At 40.3% G+C, this 15000-nt stretch overlaps 1 protein-coding gene and 1 long non-coding RNA gene across 3 annotated transcripts in view; both read right to left on the minus strand.

The window, feature by feature from the left end:
• Positions 1-4195, minus strand: part of LOC138046170 (uncharacterized) — a 25079-nt gene extending 20884 nt beyond the window's left edge. The window contains exons 1-2 of the long non-coding RNA XR_011131715.1: positions 3545-4195; positions 2190-2651 (exon numbers count right to left, since the gene is read on the minus strand). This is a non-coding gene — a long non-coding RNA (uncharacterized lncRNA). The remainder of the gene's footprint in view (positions 1-2189; positions 2652-3544) is intronic.
• Positions 4196-13903: 9708 nt separating this feature from the next.
• Positions 13904-15000, minus strand: part of LOC138046228 (uncharacterized) — a 30395-nt gene continuing 29298 nt past the window's right edge. For both annotated transcript variants that reach the window (XM_068892969.1, XM_068892932.1), the window contains exon 3: positions 13904-15000. This exon is cut by the window's right edge and continues 2553 nt beyond it. The gene's annotated coding sequence lies outside the window, so the exon portion shown is untranslated.

Raw genomic sequence — 15000 nt, forward strand, 5'->3', positions numbered from 1 at the left:
TTGGAATTTAAAATTGAATTTTAGTACAGTTGTTTACTGACTAAGGTTTTTTTTTTTGACAATGCAATCTCTCTGAAAATAAAAACAGTAAAATCACCTTTAAACAAATTCCCTTCTTCCTATTTTTTCGCGTTTTCTCCGCCCATAAGTGCTTATTCTTGAAATAAAAAGTAATGCCCAGTGGTATTTTAAATTCACTTTATACTTCACTTCAAGGAAACTAACTTGTCCAGTACACTACAAATGGTCATCATATTCAGAAGATCTACTCACCTTAGTGCTGTTGCCACTTTTAGGCACAATCAGCAACGGTTAAAGTGGAATCAACGAGAGAGACAGCAAGTGTTCTGTCGCTATAAATATTCTTCTTTTCGATAAGTTTGTTTATGAAGAGACTAAAATAGAACCATGTTTGTACTGGTAAGTACTTCCGTAAATCCTGCTCTTTTTTCGTGTGTGGTCAATTTGCCAACGTGTATAGAATTTCATTATAGTTTCCACTTTTTTCGAAAAACGTGATGGTTTTTGGTATGAATTTATAATATCAATAATGTAGCCAATTTGTTCGGTTTATAATTTTACATCACAAAAATACGTAACGGGGAAATTTCTTAAAGAATTAAACACATTCAAATATTCAACCAGCTTAAAATTGGTCCTTCAATTTTCAAATCATTATACACATGATCAGTTTTTGTACAACGATTTGCCACCAGGGGCCCGTTTCTCGAAAGTCCCGAAACCTTTTCTGGCCCGAAAGACCATTTGTGAACCTGCCAACTGCTTGTTCAGGAGAGCCGAATTTTAAACATGTTTTCAAGGTAACAAAAAGAAAACTGACTGTGAAGTTTGACGACTTAAATCCTCTCCGTCCTTGAGACACAGAGGGAATTGTGACAACAGAAAATGGCCCGTAAAGTTTCGGGACTATCCGGTGAATAAGTAACAAATATCTAACAGAGATTTCAGTATTTCCTCCCGTAACCATGAATATGCACACTCTAGACACATTTAAGTATGAAATGGTGTGCACGAAAACCTTGGACAACCGTTATTAACGTGAAGTATAGTTTATATTCTGGATAGTGACGTACCAACTGAATAGAGTTAGTTGTACAGCCATTGAACTTCTAAGGCCAGATGGTTTCGACTCAATACTGAATGGGTCAATAACGAACAGTTTCGTTTACTAACGTTTTTCGGTGTCACTAGCACCTTACACTAATGTGGCTAAAATCTCGTCGCTTGAAAAAATATTTTTGACACCCTGAAGGTGTATATTTGAAGTTTCAAAAAGTCTTCAATTTTAACCCGTGAGGAAACAATAGTCATTCGGAAAATAAATTAAAGCTCAAAAGATAAAAGTGATTCCCGAAAGTCGATGAGGTCTCATTGGTAATCAGGGACAACAGAAAGCAGTGATCTGTCCTCTGATGATGCACTTTGAGTCCAGCCGTGAGAGATTTCATGCGCCACAACTATGTATGAAATGTAAAGGTCAATGGATTTGTTCAAATGTTGGTCTTCAATATGACTACGACCACCATAAACCTTAAGTAGTCCACTTGTGTTCTTAAAGGACTGATTGAAAGTATGCGTGTGGGCATCCTTTGGCTTGAAGATATAAAACAATTGCAAATTGTAAATAAGTAACCGCTAAGCAATTAGTAAAGGCAGATTTTAGAGAGGTAATATATATAACGGAAGTAGAAGTAGTCAAACAAAAAGGTGGGGGAAGTTAACGAGCTGTGACATAAATTGAATGACTACTTGAGATATCGCGAAGGGGGTCTGTAAACACCACCGTGCATAACAAATACATTGTATCAGATATTGGAAGGCCAAGATTGGCGCCTGATCAATGTCACGACTAATGATGATGTAACTTGCTTGACAGATATAACGAGGTCAGTTATAAACAAGTTTAAGGATTCAAAGTTCAATTTTTTCTTAACTAGTAGAAAGATCCACCTGTGATTCACATGGAAGTCGAATGCCTCCCGAGCACTTGTCAATCCTTAACTGACCAATCTGTGTGAAGCGAACATTAAAGCGACTGAAAATGCTGCATTTGAATATCTTAACATATCATATGATTTGATATACAGCACTTAACAGTTTTGTCGGATAGAGCTAGAAACCTCCATATTCCATTCATTACATTATCTTGGTTTTATCGGCTAACTCACCTGCATTAGGTAGAACGGCAATATTCTTAACTCTTCGAATCTGTTGGTTTCGCCGATGCTTTTCCAGAAGACGAGAGCTAAGAAGCTGTCAGATTGGATTCTTTTACACGGTGACTGGTTTTTCCACAGTACAAGCCACCATTTCACTTACAATGGACCTGTTGATCCTGGACGTCTTAGTTGACACGTCCAACCAATAAGATCTGATTAATTCGCCCACGTGCGCATTTGCTTTTGAAGTGATGACGTCGACTGCTCAATTTAATGGTAAACATTTGAAATTCTGTTTAATCAATCAGGTGAAACGCTTCCTGAATTGCCTTTCCATTAGCCTCAAAGTTTCTGACCATACACAATGTTTGCGGTCATATTAGAATCTTTACCCCGAAAACGTGCTTAAGGAAATCGTCAGGATTGAATTTCGTGTGAACAATCCTCTGTACATGTGCCATGCACCCAACCCTGTTTGAGGTAAACAGCAAGAAATCATCCAAGGAAAAGGCAACCAGCTGAATAATAAGTTAGGCCGTTTGTAGATTGTCATTAACTATTATCCTTGCATGTGGACACTTGTGCCTAAAGAAATTGAAATTGTGTCACGGCGTTATTTAGCCGGCTCTCGGGGGATCGGGTACACATGATTTGCTTACCCACGGGCAACGAGATATCTCTGTAGGAGCAATGTACAACAAAGTTAATTTATTCGGAAAGTAATTGCACGAAAAAATTGGCCCCCTAGGGCCGGTTAGCGTTGCTCGAAGCCTGGTTAGCCGCGCTAACGGTTGATTAAGAGCTATCAAAACCTAGTGGTTTTCATGCATGGTATTTAACGCTGGTTAGCGTTAACCATGCTTCGAGCAACCTTGGTTGTGAGCACCGCAGTTAACGACAGTCTCTCTTCGTGGGGAATATAACGGACTCCGGCTCGGCAATGAAAAGAAAGACCAAAACCTGGGTTGAAGGCTGCAGAGACGTTTCAAACACATTCATAGTTTGTCATTAAAAATGCAAGGGCCCTTTCATTTTCAAGGCGATCAGGAAATGGTCGAAAAATGCCACCTCGAATAAGATAACTATTATTTGAAAGAAATTATTCCATGAAAAAGAAAAATGATCTTCGCACTTTTCTAGACAAGCTAAGCAATTATCTCTTATAGACACCTGAGGCCGGATTCTCGAAGCCTGGTTAGGCTAACCATGCTTCGAGCAACCCTGGCCTGAAAAATTTCAGGTGGCTCCAACGGGATTTGAACCCATGGCAATTTCTTGCCCCACTTCAAATACTGTATGCATTCATTTCATTCACTGAATCCTTCACGGGAACAAATGAGCCCAAAAATTTGATAAGCTCCCACCTGAGTGGCTTCATATCTCAGTTGATAGAGCATTGCACCGGCATCACAGAGGTCTTGAGTTCAAATCCTGTTGGAATCAAATGATTTTTCAGGTGTCAATGAGAGACAACTGGTTAAATTCAAGTGCGAGGATCATTTTTCTCTTCCGTCCATACTTCGCACCTCAGATTACCCCGTATCAAGCCCATGATTTGTTCAGCCACGAGCTCATGAGTAAGAGCGAGCAACTCCCACATTAAGCCTATGTCACGGCATTTTTAGTCACGCCATTTTTGCAGACCGATCTACTGTTAGACTACCTTTTCCGAAGAAAACAGAGGCAGTTCCGGTTAGGTGACACTGTGACGTCACGTTAGTTTCTTGAGATGGGTCATCGGGCTCCTGCGGGAGTCTCATCCGCGGGAAATTCAATCTCAAAATAAATCGGTCTGTGAAAACGCCGTGACAGGAATATAGGGATGTTGTTAGCTCCTAGCCATGAGCTCCTGGTTCAGCCCTAAGCACCCCCACTAATAAGATAGCATAACTAAATTATCCGGTACACTCCCAAAGAATCGCGGCTGTCATGCTTACCAAAGGTGGCCCCTGCGTTGCCAAATAGTGTTTTCGCTAGGTTATTATATTGGGGACCTTAAAAACGGTTAAAATGTCATTACCAGAAATCGGCGACATTTTGCGCCCGCGAGGTATTTGGCACGCGGTTTCAAATTATCAAGATGGCGGCATAAAGAAAGCAGTACATAGAAAAAACAAGGACTGAAATAACACACTATCAAAGGATCTGAATCAATTTAATTTCTTTTTTGAGGTTGTCATACAAGGGAGAATGAAAAAGGGGAAACTAGAGTCTGGGCTCCTGTTCGAATGACGATTTTAGAGAGAAGAAACAACTTCGTTTCATGCGTGTGAATTGGCAGAGTAAAAATAATTTTCAAAAATCAGGGCCCACAGTACACTTAGCCAGCGATATTCTGTATAATAATAATCATATAGAAAATATCCTGCAAAGGTTGGTCAAGACAACGTGAACATAGGCGTTGTTGCTTGCAATATTTCGGCTGGCCAACACCAGCCTTCTTCAGGTTTATTGAATGGATACATACTAGTAACAAGATCTTTATATTTACCGGAAATGACATAAAAATGCTACGTGATGTGTTATAAAAACGGAAATGCATAAAAAAGAGGAGAGAGAATAATACATGATAACAAGATGAAAAAAACAAAAGAAAATTAAAAGGTAGCTAAACTAAATTACATTTCATCTCTTCTGTTAAGGCCTGCAGGCTCCAGTGTTTTTCCTCTGTGTATGAGGAATGCCTCACGAGCCTTTCTGATGGAGTCACGACTAGTGTGTAGTTGTTCGAGCGGTATAAGGATCATGTGATCCTCCGCGTGACCACTGGTCAGGAAGTGTCGTGAAACCGCAGTGGGGGTATAACTACAAAAGGGGCTTATAATAGGTCGCCTATGTTCATTAAAGCGGTCTTTAAGACGACGTTTGGTCTCTCCGATGTACTGAAGATTACATTTAGTGCACTGAATCATGTAAATTACATTAGGGGTTTCACAAGTAATATGTGATTTGATTTTGAAGGTTTGTCCAGTACTGTAAAAAGTATATTGATTACGGCCATCCTCAATAAAAGGACAGGCGGTGCAACTAGTTTTATTGCACCGAAACGAGCCGGATGGAGACCCAGATTGGTCGGTGTAAGTAGGTTCCGGCAATTTAGCTCTAACTAGTATGTCACTAATGTTTTTACAACGCCGGTAGGCTACTAAAGGGAGATTAGTAAAAACATTTTTACAGCGACCAGATGAATAAAGCACGTTTGAGTGTTTGTGAATTATACGGGATATGTTAGGTAAAGCGGGGTTATAGGTAATAACGAACGGAACAGTATCTGTCTGTTGTTTAGGTTTGGGTTTAAGAGCGTCGTTTCGGGAAATGTCAGAAGCACGTCGTATCTGGGTTTTAAGGAAATTAAGTTCGTAACCTCGGTTGACGAGGTAGTCCATAAGTTCCTTACAGCGTTGTTTGTAAGTGTCATTGTTGGAGCATATGCGTCGAAGGCGAAGTGCAAGGCTATATGGAATGGAACGTTTAGTGTGGGTGGGGTGGCATGAGGAGATGAGTAAATATTGATGTTTGTCAGTGGGTTTAGTGTAAAGATCGGTTTCTATGAGACCATCCTTGAGTGAGACCATCACATCAAGGAATGAAATATTTGTGAGGGAATGCGAACAAGTGAATTTAATGGTGGGATGAAGGTTATTGAGATAATCGACAAATACTTTCAGTTTATCTGAACCTTCAGTCCAAATAACGAAAATATCGTCCAGAAATCTGAGCCATGTATGAGGTAAATACAGTGCGTTAGTGAGCGCGTCCTGTTCGAATTTGGCAAGAAAAAGGTTGGCAAATGAAGGAGCCATTTTGGTGCCCATAGCAGTACCGTGTTTTTGTAGGTAGTGTTTGTTGTTAAATGTGAAATTGTTCATGTTGAGGATGATCTGTATGAGGTCGCAAAGGGTTTCCGTGGGGATGTCCTTATCGTTGCGTTTGCGAAGGAAAAAGCGGCAAGCCTCAATACCTTCACTGTGAGGGATGTTGGTATAAAGAGAAGTGACGTCAAGCGTGACAAGTATGGCATTGTCGGGAAGTGTGTTGATTGTGTTCAAGTTGGCAAGTTTGTTAAGGAAATCAGTAGTGTCTTTAACGTAAGACGGAACAGTGTGAACTAATGGTTTTAGGTAGTAGTCAACAAACTGAGAGATACGTTCTGTGGGGTGGTTGTTAGAAGAAACTATGGGTCGTCCAGGATTGTTTACTTTGTGGATTTTGGGGAGTATGTAGAAGCGTCCAGGTCTGGGGTCGTTTTGTACAAGGTACTGTTTTGTTTTTACGTCAATAAGTTTGTTGTTGAACATGCGTTTAACGTATTCAGCAACTCTTTTTTGTATCATGGCAGTCTTGTCCTTTCCTTGTTGTTCGTAGAAGGTTGAGTTATTCAATTGTCGGTTGCATTCGTTTATGTACCAGGATCTGTCCATTATCACAGTCGCCGATCCTTTATCGGCCGACTTGATGATAATGTCGTGTCTTTGTTTAAGTTGACGTAATGCGTCACGTTCTGTCTTAGGGAGATTGTCACATACGCGGTTGGGTTTGGAGGTCAACAAGTCACGTTTTACAGCATTAAGAAAAGCGTTAAGTGCATCGTCTCTGTTAGTCGGGGGTGTCCAAACACTTTTAGGGTGGAAGGGGTTAGGTTCGTCGCTGGATACGTTATCATGAAAAAGTTCTGTAATGCGTAAACGACGGGCGAATTCGTCAAAGTCTGCATTAACTTCAGACCAGTTGATTTGTCGTGGAGTGGGGCAAAAAGTAAGACCTCTTGCTAGAAGTTGCGTTTCGTCGTGCGTGAGTGTGACGTTAGATAAGTTAACAACGGAAGATGGGTCCAGAGGTGTGTTAGTGTTAGGAGTGGGTAGTCGTTTAGTATTTTTTCGTCGCCTACGTTTTTATGGTGTGGTCACGATCTATTTTGATCCAACGTAGAGCAAGTTTTGATCGTACACGGTTTTTGCAGTGGTTTAATCCTTAAAAAGTTATATTTTTCAAAACCGTCGATCTGGATTGATCCGATCACCTTGCATTTTATAATGGGCATTGACATCAACACATGGAGAATGCACATTGGACTTTTTACTAAGTCTAGCTATCGCAGGACTGGCATGACTTCCCGTCCAATCCAAACCTACGAACGGGATATTACAAGATCTCTGGCTACTGTGGTTATCCTCGCTATTCTGACTACATTTTTTGCCATCTCTCTCACTGCCACGAACTCCCAAGTCTGTCCTGATCAGGACCTCAAGATATCTTCACCAACTCAAGCCCTTCATTCAACTACTCCCAGCATTTCTACAGGACCTCAAGATATCTTCACCAACTCAAGCCCTTCATTCAACTACTTCTACAGCTTTCTGTTATCATGTATGGATGTCCACCCAAATCCCGGCCCCAATGGACCTAATCCACGTCAACCCAAACTGACCAAGTTCTTCAACGCCTCCAAAAAGATTCAACTAAAACTCGTCCTACACCAACATCACTTGAAAAACTATCTCTTCTTCCGAAACAACAACATCATTCCGAAAGGTCTTCTACCCAAGTGTCGTCCAACTATTTCCACCACCAGTCGCTATTTTTACAAACAATGGCAACAAAATCAATACATCTGTGGAAGAAACTATCTGAAATTACTAACCCAAGAATGCCGCAGGACAATACAAGCACTTCAAAAGGAACTTGTTATCAAAAAGGAGCTCTTGCGTAAGAACAGTAGTGAAGAATCTTTTAATTATTATAATGATAAGTTAGCCTCTATGGCCCATTCTTTAGAATCAGTACTTTTTAACCGTCGACTCCGTAAAAACCATTTTACACGCCAGTATAACCCCACTAACCCTAACCACTCAACTCACAATCAGTCACAAATACATTCTACTAACCACCCGACGCCATCCTCTCTTCAAAACCACGATAACATACGACCACGTAGGCGACGAAAAAATACTAAACGACTACCCACTCCTAACACTAACACACCTCTTGACCCATCTTCCGTTGTTAACTTATCTAACGTCACACTCACGCCCGACGAAACGCAACTTCTAGCAAGAGGTCTTACTTTTTGCCCCACTCCACGACAAATCAACTGGTCTGAAGTTAATGCAGACTTTGACGAATTCGCCCGTCGTTTACGCATTACAGAACTTTCTCATGATAACGTATCCAGCGACGAACCTAACCCCTTCCACCCTAAAAGTGTTTGGACACCCCCGACTAACAGAGACGATGCACTTAACGCTTTTCTTAATGCTGTAAAACGTGACTTGTTGACCTCCAAACCCAACCGCGTATGTGACAATCTCCCTAAGACAGAACGTGACGCATTACGTCAACTTAAACAAAGACACGACATTATCATCAAGTCGGCCGATAAAGGATCGGCGACTGTGATAATGGACAGATCCTGGTACATAAACGAATGCAACCGAATATTGAATAACTCAACCTTCTACGAACAACAAGGAAAGGACAAGACTGCCATGATACAAAAAAGAGTTGCTGAATACGTTAAACGCATGTTCAACAACAAACTTATTGACGTAAAAACAAAACAGTACCTTGTACAAAACGACCCCAGACCTGGACGCTTCTACATACTCCCCAAAATCCACAAAGTAAACAATCCTGGACGACCCATAGTTTCTTCTAACAACCACCCCACAGAACGTATCTCTCAGTTTGTTGACTACTACCTAAAACCATTAGTTCACACTGTTCCGTCTTACGTTAAAGACACTACTGATTTCCTTAACAAACTTGCCAACTTGAACACAATCAACACACTTCCCGACAATGCCATACTTGTCACGCTTGACGTCACTTCTCTTTATACCAACATCCCTCACAGTGAAGGTATTGAGGCTTGCCGCTTTTTCCTTCGAAAACGCAACGATAAGGACATCCCCACGGAAACCCTTTGCGACCTCATACAGATCATCCTCAACATGAACAATTTCACATTTAACAACAAACACTACCTACAAAAACACGGTACTGCTATGGGCACCAAAATGGCTCCTTCATTTGCCAACCTTTTTCTTGCCAAATTCGAACAGGACGCGCTCACTAACGCACTGTATTTACCTCATACATGGCTCAGATTTCTGGACGATATTTTCGTTATTTGGACTGAAGGTTCAGATAAACTGAAAGTATTTGTCGATTATCTCAATAACCTTCATCCCACCATTAAATTCACTTGTTCGCATTCCCTCACAAATATTTCATTCCTTGATGTGATGGTCTCACTCAAGGATGGTCTCATAGAAACCGATCTTTACACTAAACCCACTGACAAACATCAATATTTACTCATCTCCTCATGCCACCCCACCCACACTAAACGTTCCATTCCATATAGCCTTGCACTTCGCCTTCGACGCATATGCTCCAACAATGACACTTACAAACAACGCTGTAAGGAACTTATGGACTACCTCGTCAACCGAGGTTACGAACTTAATTTCCTTAAAACCCAGATACGACGTGCTTCTGACATTTCCCGAAACGACGCTCTTAAACCCAAACCTAAACAACAGACAGATACTGTTCCGTTCGTTATTACCTATAACCCCGCTTTACCTAACATATCCCGTATAATTCACAAACACTCAAACGTGCTTTATTCATCTGGTCGCTGTAAAAATGTTTTTACTAATCTCCCTTTAGTAGCCTACCGGCGTTGTAAAAACATTAGTGACATACTAGTTAGAGCTAAATTGCCGGAACCTACTTACACCGACCAATCTGGGTCTCCATCCGGCTCGTTTCGGTGCAATAAAACTAGTTGCACCGCCTGTCCTTTTATTGAGGATGGCCGTAATCAATATACTTTTTACAGTACTGGACAAACCTTCAAAATCAAATCACATATTACTTGTGAAACCCCTAATGTAATTTACATGATTCAGTGCACTAAATGTAATCTTCAGTACATCGGAGAGACCAAACGTCGTCTTAAAGACCGCTTTAATGAACATAGGCGACCTATTATAAGCCCCTTTTGTAGTTATACCCCCACTGCGGTTTCACGACACTTCCTGACCAGTGGTCACGCGGAGGATCACATGATCCTTATACCGCTCGAACAACTACACACTAGTCGTGACTCCATCAGAAAGGCTCGTGAGGCATTCCTCATACACAGAGGAAAAACACTGGAGCCTGCAGGCCTTAACAGAAGAGATGAAATGTAATTTAGTTTAGCTACCTTTTAATTTTCTTTTGTTTTTTTTCATCTTGTTATCATGTATTATTCTCTCTCCTCTTTTTTATGCATTTCCGTTTTTATAACACATCACGTAGCATTTTTATGTCATTTCCGGTAAATATAAAGATCTTGTTACTAGCATTTATCCATTCAATAAACCTGAAGAAGGCTGGTGTTGGCCAGCCGAAATATTGCAAGCAACAACGCCTATGTTCACGTTGTCTTGACCAACCTTTGCAGGATATTTTCTATTTTAAAGTTTTTTATGGTGTGGTCACGATCTATTTTGATCCAACGTAGAGCAAGTTTTGATCGTACACGGTTTTTGCAGTGGTTTAATCCTTAAAAAGTAATAATCATATATGAAGTACCCACCTGTAAAGATGGCGATCAAAACAAACTGGAGACAGAAACCCTACTTTTCACAAGGAATAATAAGCGCAGTGGTGCGTTTTGGGCCGCTTTTATCGCAGAAATGGATGTATTTTTACCTCTTTTATCGCAATTTGGGCGGTAATTTGGGAAATGGATAAAGGCTGATTTTTATCACGTTTTAAAGTTTGAACATCGATCGACGATTAGAGAGGTCGGCACCAAGGATTCACATCAACGAAATGTTCTAAAATGTGGAGGGAAGGTAGGCACCTCTGAGCTTTTTTGAAAGAATTAGAGAGCTCAAGGAACTGTAACAGCCGTTCGTAAAATGTGTTGTTGGCGGCACGTTGGCGAACTTTCGAGAGACCAAAACTACCGTAAATAATGATATGGTACGTACACTTTACATTTAGAGGTCGGCAAATGTCGTGTATGCCACTTTAAATCTGAAATTTCCACTTCTTCAATTTTCTCCATACATTTCTCTATAACGATCGGCGGCCATTCTGGGAGAGCGGAAGGTCTGGGTCGAATCTGGGCGTCCGCCATTTTGTCTGAAATTTCTGGTAATGTTGAGGAAAGATGAAACTTTTGCTTGTAAAACATTGAGCCTATTAGAATAAAAAACTTGTTTTGGCAGCGTCCGACGTTCATAGCAAAATTCCAGAGTCTGTCAGGGCAATTTAGCCAGTTTCGAGGGCATTTTGAAAATCGTCTCGAAAAAAATGAAAAAATCGCATTGATTGGAATAAATGCGATATTTGTACATTGGATATAATGGTTGACTTTCACTGAAAAAATGAGGCCAATCGGTGAAGGTCCGAAATTTGCTTTATCCGTTCTTACGCGGACAGCCTCTTAAATATAGCATTGTTAAACGTATTTTAGTACTTAAACGGTAGATATAGGCATATTTTTATCCCCTAAAAAGTTTTCATCTGTTCGGATTTCCTAGCTGAAAGTTTAGTGATCCGAAAATTATAGGGATCAAAACTTACCTTTTCGAAAATTTTAGCCAGAAAAAAGGCTCCCGGAAATTCTAGGTGACCTTTTTAGGATAAAAATCCGTTAAAAATGGGCAGTTATACCATTTTTCAGATGTTCGAAAATCCTAGGAGGGGCAGGCAAGCAAGAAAGTTTACAACAAATGTTCCGAAAATTCTAGATCTCAAATCGTCTTCCGAACAGATATTTTCAGAAAATTGACGTTGGGTGCCCCTGATTAATCTTTGAGGCCAGGGTTTAGCACCTTGTTTCTCAAGTAATGTCTGACACGACTGCTTCGGATGCCTCAGGCCTTCCACTAGCAACTTAAATGTTAAACTCGAGCAGAGCAGAGTGAACATTCATTAGTCAGTTTGTTAGGCCGTTGGCAAAACCGGGACCGGACCCGACCGGACCTGATGGGATCGGATCGGATCGGATTGACAAAACACGGACCGGATCAATAGTAAAATCGCCGCCAAAAGTAGACGGTCACCAGACACCGAGCTGAAGAAAGGAGAAGTCGAATTCTGTGCCTTTCTCTCATTTATTGAGACTCGTCAAAACGTTTTTTTCCAGAGGTGTTTACATATTCCGAAGCGGAATTATGAAAGATACCATGTGACGAATTGACATCAATAAGCGAATTGACTGCGTGCGCGACGGTCCTCTTCTTAAAGCATGAAAACTGACAACAATTTTTTACCTTACCCCAGTCCCTGACAATTGCACAATAGCCTGATTTAGCAACAGAAAGGGAACGTCAGTTGACGAAAGGAGAGCCCGAAGAATAGTTGGGATTCTACTCTAAGATGACCTAATATGGATATTTTTGCTGCTCGCCATCGTCAACTGACATTCCCGTTCTGTTGCTAAATCAGGCCTTGCTGGTTCCAAAAACTGTTAAGAACTTGAAGAAGAAGATTGAATTCGTACCTAAAAATGACTAAAAAGCCGCCGCGACGAGTGTCTCATCTCAATCCAAGGTTCATACTGTGTGCGTTGACGACGAAAACCAAGCCTTAATCTTATCAAAGTCCACTATTGGCTGAAAAGATTGAGTTAGTTAATTCTATTGGATTTCACACATTTTTAAATTAAGCAATGTAGCGTTTGTATCAACCATGGCTTCCAACGGCGAGCCAAAAGAAAGCCCATGAGGGTTCTCGGAGTATTGAAGCAAAGCTAATGCGTCTTTTATAAAAACTAAAAGTTTAACAGCTTATAAAAAACAAACCAGACAATTAATCGAAATTCCCCGACACAGTTTTTAGATCAAGGTGTGAAGAAAAGGTAGCGATGTTGCTCGCTTTCTCCGGTTGAATTCTGACCGGAAACGAACTCAATTTGTGAAACTATATACTTTTGGAAAATGATGGCTATTTAAGGAAATGTTTTTATTTCTGGCCTCAAATTAACAATAATCGGATTTACAATTCCTAAGCTTTCAGAAAATGTATACTTTATTGGGGTTTTTAAGAAACGTGTGACCGTGAAGCAGCGACAACGAGACGTTCAACCTAGTCCCCGGGGTCTCTCTTCTTCACTTTCTTGGAGTGCTCCAAGTGTTAAGGTTGCGCGAGGTTGTCATTTGGGGTATACTGATAACTTAATGCGCATGCACATGAAACACGATGCAGAGAGATGGAAAAAATGTAACAATGGAAAGTGTTTACACCCCTTGGGATTTGCCGAAGTGTTGCGACTTGGAAAGCTGACGTTTCGAGGGTTAGCCCTTCGTCGCGACGAAGGGCTAACGCTCCAAACGTCAGCTTTCCAAATCTTTCAAGGTGGTTATTCGACCTTTATCAACTCGTTTCATAAAATCAATTTCTGTTTTAAAATATACGTTCGGAGTTGTTTCTCAATGTCTCATCGAGACATTTAGCTTGTTAAAAAACGTATTATTATCGTGAGTTCGAACATGTCGCCGGAATATAATTATTGTGATGAAGAATTCTTTCAAACGGAAAGAAAACTCCTTGAAGATCAAAGAAACCTTTACGAAGCTCAGAGAAAGCTTTAATTTCTAAGCTCAAAGAAAGCTCGTACACAAAAATGAGTCAATTTGTTAGCGAAAAGGAAACATTATATTTTAACTTTGTTTTTCTGTCCGCCCTCACTGATATCGATGAATTCTTTCAGGAGCAAAGAAAGCTCTTCTAACCTTGAAGAAATCTCTCCGGAGCTGAAAGGAAGCTTTTCAAAGCTCAGAGAAAGCTCCTTGGAGAAAGAACGCTCTTTGGAGTTGAAAGGATTTAGTTCTTTGAAGGCCAACCTACCGAGCCTAGATTTTAAAGAACGCTTTTCTGAGTTGAACTATGGATCTGTGAAAGAAACTTCATTTCCCAAACAGGCGCAATGTTTGAGAGTCACATATAGAAAATTCCTCTTTTTTAAGACAAGAAGCGATAAACATGTACCAGATGATTTAGCCTTAAATGACACATTTAGATTTACTGTTAGAACTTCCTGTGTAGCCCGTAGTCGTACACGAACTTCTCGAAGTAGAGAGTCTTCCAGGATACCGAAAGACGAAAAAGAAAGTCTAGTAGGTCATTAAAAATTTTACTCCTGCATCATCGCGTTTATACCGGCTAGTTGTTGATTTTAAAGTTTGGCATTTCTTTGAGTTTGTGCACATGCTTGAAGATTTTTTTCTAAAAATTTCAATTCGACGCTTAAGGAAAGTGAAAGCTACTAATGGTACTAACATCCCACAGTTATGAACAGTGCATTGTCCTTTTGCCACAAAGAAATGACTAGCATTTGAAACAGAAAGGTATTGGGCCGTTGCACAAATAAATGGAAACATGATTAGTTTCACGAATCAGCATGCAAATGTCCTATGGAACATAATTTGAGCCACCTGTAATAACAAAAACACTGGTCTTTTTTTAAACCAACTTGCCCATCAACACACAACTTACTAAGACATACATTCTATCCTTCTATGGATATTGTTATTTCCATTTTAAAAAACACCAGTTTTTATTCTCTCGTTTAAAAAAAATTACTAGTTCTGCCCCATAATCGCATTAAACACGTGCACGTTCAATTCAGTTCGTTCAATTACTGGAAAATAAAACAAAAACTCACAAACGCCAAAAAAGAGGGCAGGACGTGAAAATTTTATTTTGTATTAAGCGAGACTTACCGACTCAAAGAAACGTAGAGCTACTTGACTCTTGATGCTTCTGGATGATAGGAATATAACCTCTCGCAGGGAAAATGCTTTTATTTCAT

This window comes from Montipora capricornis, chromosome 1 (genome assembly GCF_036669925.1).
Source record: "Montipora capricornis isolate CH-2021 chromosome 1, ASM3666992v2, whole genome shotgun sequence".
Classification (NCBI taxonomy): Eukaryota; Metazoa; Cnidaria; class Anthozoa; order Scleractinia; family Acroporidae; genus Montipora; species Montipora capricornis.